The sequence below is a fragment of the Polyodon spathula genome, chromosome 21 (assembly GCF_017654505.1).
Source record: "Polyodon spathula isolate WHYD16114869_AA chromosome 21, ASM1765450v1, whole genome shotgun sequence".
NCBI classification, from domain to species: Eukaryota; Metazoa; Chordata; class Actinopteri; order Acipenseriformes; family Polyodontidae; genus Polyodon; species Polyodon spathula.
In genome coordinates, this window is record NC_054554.1 from 738,751 (window position 1) to 747,500 (window position 8,750).

Genomic DNA, 8,750 nt, shown 5'->3' on the forward strand with positions numbered 1-8,750 from the left:
TTGTTTGGACATTATTTTAAATTACTCCTAGAATACATATCTTTTAGGATATATTTTAGTAATCATTGTTTAAGTTTGACCTTTGACCTCAGAGGAATTGTGACTAATTAATGTATTCAATATTTTGAGGTGGCCAGTTTAGTGGCCTGTCCTGTTAATCACTGTGTGCCACATGCAGTCAGAAGAACATTTGAAAAGGTTACTCTGTTCCCCAGGGAATAAAAGTAACAGGTTCTATTAAAGTCAAAGGGAAACTATAGTTTTCTTGCGTGTTAAAATAAGAAGAAACAGCCACTCAAAGCATTCAATAATGTCATAATATACTCATAAAATACATTTAATGTGTTACAATCTTTTATCATGCATATCATTGATTAATCATGATTATTAGAGCTTAACCATATTTTCATTACGTTTTTACTTTGCAATGCTTTACCATACCTCACAGGTCCGGCTCTGGTGGAAAGCAGCATGTGGATAGGACGGTACAGAGTGTTGCGCTGGAAATAATATCCCTCTAAGCTGTACCTATTTATCACGTCTGTAATGCTAAGAGTCTGATTTAGGATGACCCCTGTGATGGGTCAAATCCTCACACAGACTGTAATGTGATCTGCAGGAGAGTGCTGATAACCTGGAACAATACACAAAATCCCTGTCAGATAAATAAAACAAACTGGCTGTGCAATGAAAAAAAAAGAAGGAACAGGGTAGGAGGTCTGAACAGAGCAACTGCACAACATACAAATGGAGTTTTACAGGCACCAGTTTGTGTGCATGTTGACCCCCCCCCCCCCCCACCCCTCCCCCCCCCCCACCCCCACTCCAACAGGCAGTAATGCTTTGATGATTTGGAAATGTGGTTTTCATGGGGCAGACCGAGGGGGGGGGGGCATCTTTAGATGAAGCTATATCCGCTGTGAAACAGTGCATTATATCGCTGTAAACAGTGCACTGAAAGACATCATGCGAGAACAATACATTGAATATCTATCTACAGAGTAGGATACAAACTGGTTCAAGAAGAAGAAGAAGAAGAAGAAGAAAAAAAAAAAATAACTACGAAGTGAAAGACCCTGTTAAGTAGACCTTGGAAGAAGAAGGACAATTCGCTAGCGTTTAGACTCTATGGAAAATGGTTTGGAACAACGCCTCACGTATGGAAAATCTAGGGTACTTATCTAGGGTTACTTTTCAAATGAAAATCTGAGACCTTTTACTTTGCTTTTAGAGATGCAATACATTGTAAACTATACTCAGTTTTTCTGTCACAGGTGTTTGCTAAATGAGTAGCAGGTAAACCAAAATAAATCTCTGCAATGCATATAACTGTATAGGGCATGTATATCTAAGGCAGTACAATCATCCATATAAACTGATCTGGATACTTAACCCAAATGGTATATTATGTCTATTTTTATTGGACATGTTTCTTTTTTTCAGAGCTAGTTACATGAAGAGGATTCCTCATGACATCATTGATTTTGTTTCCTTCTCTTCTTTACCACCCCATCTCTGCATGTGTGAGAAGGGTTCTGTTTGCAGAGCTCTACCCTAACTTCCCCATGAGCACAACACAAACCTTCAAACAAGTGGGCTTTATCAGTGATTACCATGAAAGGATTGCTGCGTAATTAATGGGGACCACATGGAAAGCACTATTTGCTCATCAGCGCTCTCTCTCTCACAGGGGCTCCATGTGGCTGCGTGTTGACTGATGACTCACTGTACCGGAATGCTTATCTCCAGTTATATTAACTACTTTTGGTCATTTTATTATGTGACGTCTAACAGGCAAAAAAAAAAAAAAAAAAAAAAAAAAAAAAAAAAAAAAAAAAAAAAAAAAGAACAACAAAAAAATAATAATCAAGTGTACATGGAGTTAGGATTTTTTAACACCCTCCCTGATTATGGCAAAATGAGTCCCTCCTCACTCATCAGACTCTTAAGCACTTGTTCAGCCCCTTCCTTCCATCCCCCACCTTCTCCTGTTGATTTCTTTGTATTTCCTGATTCTGATCTTACAAAAACAAAAAGCAGCTGCAATGCTTGCTATCACTCGCTCTCTCACTGCTTCGCTCTTTCTCTCTCCCTCTATCACTCTCTCTCTCACTCTCTCACTCCTCACTTCTCTCTCTCTCTCTCTCTCACTAGATGATACTCCCTCTCTCCCTCTCACTCTCACTCTTCACTATCTCTCCCTCCCTCCCTGTCTCTCCTTCTCTTTCCCTTTCTCACTGCCTCATTCCCTCGCTCTCACTCTCTCTATTACTCTCTCTCTTCCTCTCCCTTCCTCCCTCCCTCCCTGTCTCTCCTTCTTGCTCCCTTTCTCCCTGCCTCACTCCCTCGCTCTCCCTCTCCCTATCACTCTCTCTCCCTCCCACCCTCCTTCTCTCTCCCTGCCTCACTCCCTCTCTCTCCCTCTCTTTCTCTCTCGTCCTTGCAGCTGTATTTTTAATCAGGAGAGACATCCATAGAAAAGTCAAGACTTCTTTCAGTGCAGCACATTCTTAACCTCCTGTCTGCCTGCATGGATCACTGCTTAGCTTAGAAACACAGCTAGCACAAAAGGGGCAGCTGACATGTGGCGCTGGATGGTAATAATGGTCATTTATGAGCCCAATCCATCACATTTAGTGGACATCTCCATTTTTTTTGTCTGTGAAAAGGTATAAATAATAATGTAAAGAAAAAAAATGGGCAGCAGCCCTGTCCCAGAAAAAAAAAAAAAAAAAACGCCTTGGTAAATATTTTAACTGCTTATTAAGATTTTGAGCAGATGACAATAGCAGCATCTGTGCTTGTCATGCCCGGTCCTGCTCAAGTGAAAAGAAGAGCCCAGATGGTTCTCAAAATGTAACTGTAATGAACAGTCACCGAGGGAACACGCGGAAGCTGTTCTGTGTAAATTGATTTGGACTCCACAACTCAGACGCTAATGAAAAGTTTTTCTACAGAAAATAAAATTAAATAACAAAATGTCAGTATACTTATAAAATCACCTGCAGCGGGTGTTTGAGCTTTTAGGAAGCTACAGTATTTCAGTTTTATCAAGTTTATAACACATATCACGTGATTCAGGTGCCTCATACATGTTTTACAGAAACAATACCTGCAATAGCTACAGTATGCTTAAAGAAGATTTTTTTTTTGCCTAAGCAAGTGATAGATTGTGTGCAGTTTTGCTAAGGATTAACACGCCAGTCCGAATGTGTGAATCTCTCTTTCTTATTATCTGGACAGGTGGCAGCACCCAGATCACCAGTGAACCCTTTCCTACATCCACAATGCAAATGTGTTGACATTGTTGGTTGGAAATGCAGGGAAATTCACAAAAGAAATTGGAAAAATAAGGATCAAAAGTTTAGAATGTGTGAGTCAAAGATTCTTATTACTGACAGTCAAATTGTAATAGCTTAAAACATGTATACCTAATTAGAAGTTTAGAAATAAAATAAATACATCTTTAATTCATCTTTAGTGTATTCATTTGTACTGTTTTACTCTGGTTTTCAGTATTTAGTTAGTGTGCTCTCAATACTGGAGCTGCTAAATCAGTAAGAAGGAGTCCTGACTTGCATTTTTTAATAGCTGACCTTGACCATAATCTGAGTAAAGAAAAAAACTTTTTTTATGAATGAAGTTATTCAGACCTGACACTGCTTAGATCCTTGAAGACCAGCGTCTCTTTAAACCAAAGGAAGATTGTCATTACGCTGTTATCTAGATGATACAGCAGGAGGAAACTATCGCACTTCCTCTCCAAAAAAAAATAAAAATAATGAAGTCCATCCCTGAAACAAACAATCCCCATTCATGTTGTCCCTGCAGCCTGCCACCACGTCTGCGCAATAACTTCAAAGAGAAAAGATTGCCTGGGCCTGTGATCCCCTCCTACCACAGGCCTGCTAGTAAAACACAAACTAAAAAAACCAAAAAGCAAAGCTTAGGCTGTTATTCAAACAAACAAACAAGCTCAGAGGTCAAAGGTGAAACACAGATTACACAGAAACACAGATACATTTTTTTTCCAAAATGTAGTTATATTTTTTCTTATTTAAAAAAAAAAAAAAACCTGACAAACTTTCTTATTATTTTACATTACAGTCATACTTTTTTTTTTTAAGAAATACTTCCTTTTTTAAACAAGCTCTTTTTTTTTTTTTTTTTTTTTTTTTTTTTTTTTTTTTTTAGTGTTGCTGTCATTTCAGTGCATTCCTCTCCTTCCCACTCCTAACTCCCGTCAAGCACTGCTAAATCTGAGGCAGGGCTGGTTTATCACATCAGCTGCGATCCAGTACTGCCACAGCACGCAAACACTCTGCAACATACATTCGTGTATATCCTGTAATGCATATTGATCACATGTGGAGAGTATTGCTTAACCCTGACACATGAACACTAGAATTCTAACGATGGTGTTTCCAAAGAAGTAGCTTAATCCTTGTGCTTGTGGGTGTACATAAATAATTACATTTTTTTAAATAAAGAATATAACTATAAATCTGATCTGTGCAGAGGTAAACAGTCGGAAATGAACAGTAACAGATTAAATGAGTGAACCCTGCTGAAATGTAACCCCTTCCAATTGTCAGCAGCAGTGTTGCTAATCCCTCCCTGAAATGCCTGCAGACAGCCTGGCAGAGCTCCTCCGAGGAGGTCTGGTCCTCTCTTGGTTTCACGTTTCACACCAGCAAACATGCTGCCCAGCTGTATCACACCTTGCTGAGATTAGAGCAAGAGAGTTTTTCCAGAATCAAAATAAACTGCAGAAAAAACATAACGTGCACTGCAGAGCAGATTCAATAAACACATTACTTTGCAGATTCCATAATAAACACATTACTTTGCAGATTCCTAAACACATTACTTTGCAGATTCCATAATAAACACATTACTTTGCAGATTCCATAATAAACACATTACTTTGCAGATTCCATAATAAACACATTACTTTGCAGATTCCATAATAAACACATTACTTTGCAGATTCAATAAACACATTACTTTGCAGATTCCTAAACACATTACTTTGCAGATTCCTAAACACATTACTTTGCAGATTCAATAAACACATTACTTTGCAGATTCAATAAACACATTACTTTGCAGATTCAATAAACACATTACTTTGCAGATTCCTAAACACATTACTTTGCAGATTCAATAAACACATTACTTTGCAGATTCCTAAACACATTACTTTGCAGATTCAATAAACACATTACTTTGCAGATTCAATAAACACATTACTTTGCAGATTCCATAACCAAACAGTGCAAGCTGAGTCTTCCCACAACATCGGTGTGTGAGATCTTCAACAAAGCAGTTCAGCAGTTTTGCCAATAGTTTATGGAAAACCTATTTCGTACAACAAGAAGCACAGTCCTCCACACTGAGCTGAATGATGGTAGAGTGGTTGAGCAGCTGTCACTGTGAGGATGATTGTAGCTACTCCAGGCACAGCACTGAAAGCAGCCTTGCACAGAACACTAGGGCACTGGAGGGAGAGCAGAGTAATGAGGGGTAAAGAGTGTGCTGCACTTTCCAAGTGCAGAGTCAGACCAACCCTGATACCATCAAATCACATTTACTGGATAGCAGTAGCCAAGGTGTCCTGTAGAATATTGTATTAAAGTAACATTTGTATGTATGAATACTTGCAGCCACGTAGGCAAGTATATGGTTTGCCATAGTGTTTACAGAAGGAAGTTCATTTTTGAGGCATAAAGAAATTGACAGGATCAACTGCAATTGCGGTATATTAGTGGAGCATACTGCATTTTGCAACAGAAAATCTGAATTACCAGCACAGTAAAGGAAATGTCATATATATATTATGTATAATGTATATATGTATCTATCTATATATATATATATATATATATCTATATATATATATATATATATATATATATATATATATATATATATATATTATATATATATAATATATATATATATATATATATATATATATATATATATATATATATATATATATATGAACTTGTATTGACTGGGAAAGGGTTTCTGACAAAATTTTTTACAAAAAAAAGTTTTTCAGGCTCAAAAGGTTGTATCAAACATTCGAATAGTACTCATTAAACAAATGTTCCTTTAACAACAGTCATCGTCTTGTGAACAGGGCATCCTGATTGCTCATCTCCACACTTCTCAACACATATTCTACACACCCCTCTACCGTGCTGTTACTACTGCGTTGCACATATTCCACTCTTCTGAGAAACTGAGGATTATTAAGGGATGATGGGGAGGAACAACCCCATTAGTGCCTGGAGGCCCACAGATTGATGTGGAAGTTATCCATCAGTCATCGAAACTGAACACCCTTTGTCTTTCCATGTTTTTTACATGCATATATAGAAAACCCTGCTAATTTGAGCCAGCTGTACATTGCTGATAAGTCTCCCTCACTCTGCAGCTGCTTACCTTCCCTGGTGATAAATCTGGGGGATCACAAGCCATGCTGCCCGGTACACATGTGCTGGACAAACGCGACAAGAAAAAAACATTTTCACGTTGTTTGTCACGCAGGAGTGGCAATCTGTTGCCTTGCTCTAACATTTCAAGGGGTCCCGCAGGTGCCTTTTTATTCCAGCTGTATTCATTGTATTTGAACTCTAGTGGTGTTTTAACCAACAGTTGACTATGCTGACTTCAGCTGTGTGAATGGAGTAGCTGAAGTGAGCAACTGAATTTCAAATGTAAAGCCAATAAAACCGGAACGATCAGCCGCATGAACCAAGCGGTCATCCATGCTTACCATCGATAACTTCAAAACACTAATGGCTGGTTTCACAAATCCAGATTAGCTTACCTAAATTAACACTCGGTAGTCCAAGACTAGTGCTAATCAGGGTCTGTGAAACCAGCCATAAGTAGAATTTTTAAGAAACTCATACAAGCCAGGTAGAGAAACGTAAAGCTCAATTCAAAATGTTTGTTTGCTGGATTCTTTTTTTTTTTTTTACTTTATACATTAAAAGCATGTCTAGTGGCAAGTGACAGTGCTGAGCGAAGTGGATAACCCTTGTGTAACCATGAGACAAACCCCCCACAGGCTGCGATTCTGTCAGTGCTCACGCAGTCCTGCTTAACACGTTTCTGCAGCAGGACTCAGCTGCTGCTGTACGTTTAGTTTCCAGTAGCCTTGCTGCACTTGGTCGTCCCGATACCCTGAGTGTGTGTGTGTGTGTGTGTGTGTGTGTGTGTGGGGGGGGGGGGGGGGTGGATTTATGTGACTCTTTTTTCACTTCAATTGTCAGAAGTTTATTTACTCAGTGCATTTCCTTTTGTTATGTTTACATTTTTACATTTATACATGTTGAGCTGAACAGAAATGAACAAACAACTCTTGGATCCTCGCTAGCCCAAGCTTTCCAGAGATGGCCCAGTTGTTTCAGGTGATCCATCATTAACGTTCTGTACAGGTCAGCCACTCTGGGGACTGGGGTTCCACTCATCACCTACATTCAAGCAGTGATTGTGTAGAATCTTACTTGAGCTGAACTGACTGTGTTTTGCTGCCAGTAGAGAGCTTGGTGCAATAGCCTGCGGGTAGAGAGTGACTGTTAAGAATGCACTCACCGGAAAGGGGGTGGGGGGGTGCTGGGCTGCTGGGTCTGGATCCACTGGCAGCGGTGTATGCTGACAAGGTCTATCCTGACTCACTCTGTTTATGCCTCTTCATGCTCTGCGGATTCTGCTGCGATTTGAAAGGTGGACATCTGTAGGTGAGAGGGTGTGACCAATAAATCATCGGAACAAAAACTAAAATGAAATACATCTTTGTGGCTCTGATTTCAACAACAAACACCCAGGTCTGAAGCTTTGAAAGCACTAATTACAGGTGTTGGGAAGCACAGAGTACAAATTGTGCACTTCCACGGAACAGCTCTTATCACGCAACCAGCTTAAGAGTTAGCATTGCCTTTATGAAGGATGATAATAATAATAATAATAATAATAATAATAATAATAATATAATAATAATAATAATAATAATAAAGAGTATATGATGTCTGATTGATGCACAGCTGGGCACAGTCCCTTATATTTTCAGTACATTCTGAATTTCAACTAATCATGCTCAACACTCTTGTACATTAAGACTCTTGAAGAAGCATTTCCAGTTGTAACATTGACTGCTAACCATATTTAATATTCAGGAATACAAACCCTACCTTTGTTTTTGGCCTGCGAACTGACTCCAGACCCCACTGTATTGTCCTTTATTTTTTATTGACCCTGACAAATGGTGATTGTAAAACAATGCATGTGGATGCATGAGGTTACTTAACAGTTTCTGTGTATTTTGTGATGTAAAGCCTGTTCTGTACATCTCCTTCTAGGCCGTGAGCACTGTGTTATACAGAATATCAAGATCACAAGGCAGAATGGGATGCAGGAGCTGGGTGAGAGACAGCTAGTGACACTGCAACACAGTCACACCCATACCTGCAGTAGGTTGCAGGATTACTGGAAAGAGGGACCAGGCTATTATACTCCCTATACATAAATGGTTAGGCATTATCTATCATCAGGTTAGTTAAGCAACTTCAAAATCACCTAATGTAATAGTCATCAAACTGTGCAGTATACTGTAGAAGTCGCTCCACTTGGCTGGAGCGGTCTGTTTTTTACCCTGCAGATTTCTCGGAACACATGCAGTGGGAAGTTTTCCTCTCACCACAGCTGACTTGAACTCTGATGAATACAGGTAAGCA

General features: G+C 39.2%; 1 long non-coding RNA gene across 1 annotated transcript in view; it reads right to left on the reverse strand.

Moving 5' to 3' along the window:
* Positions 1 to 5,339: 5,339 nt before the first annotated feature.
* Positions 5,340 to 8,750, reverse strand: part of LOC121296374 — a 46,626-nt gene continuing 43,215 nt past the window's right edge. The window contains exons 2-3 of the long non-coding RNA XR_005947056.1: positions 7,612 to 7,751; positions 5,340 to 5,500 (exon numbers count right to left, since the gene is read on the reverse strand). This is a non-coding gene — a long non-coding RNA (uncharacterized LOC121296374). The remainder of the gene's footprint in view (positions 5,501 to 7,611; positions 7,752 to 8,750) is intronic.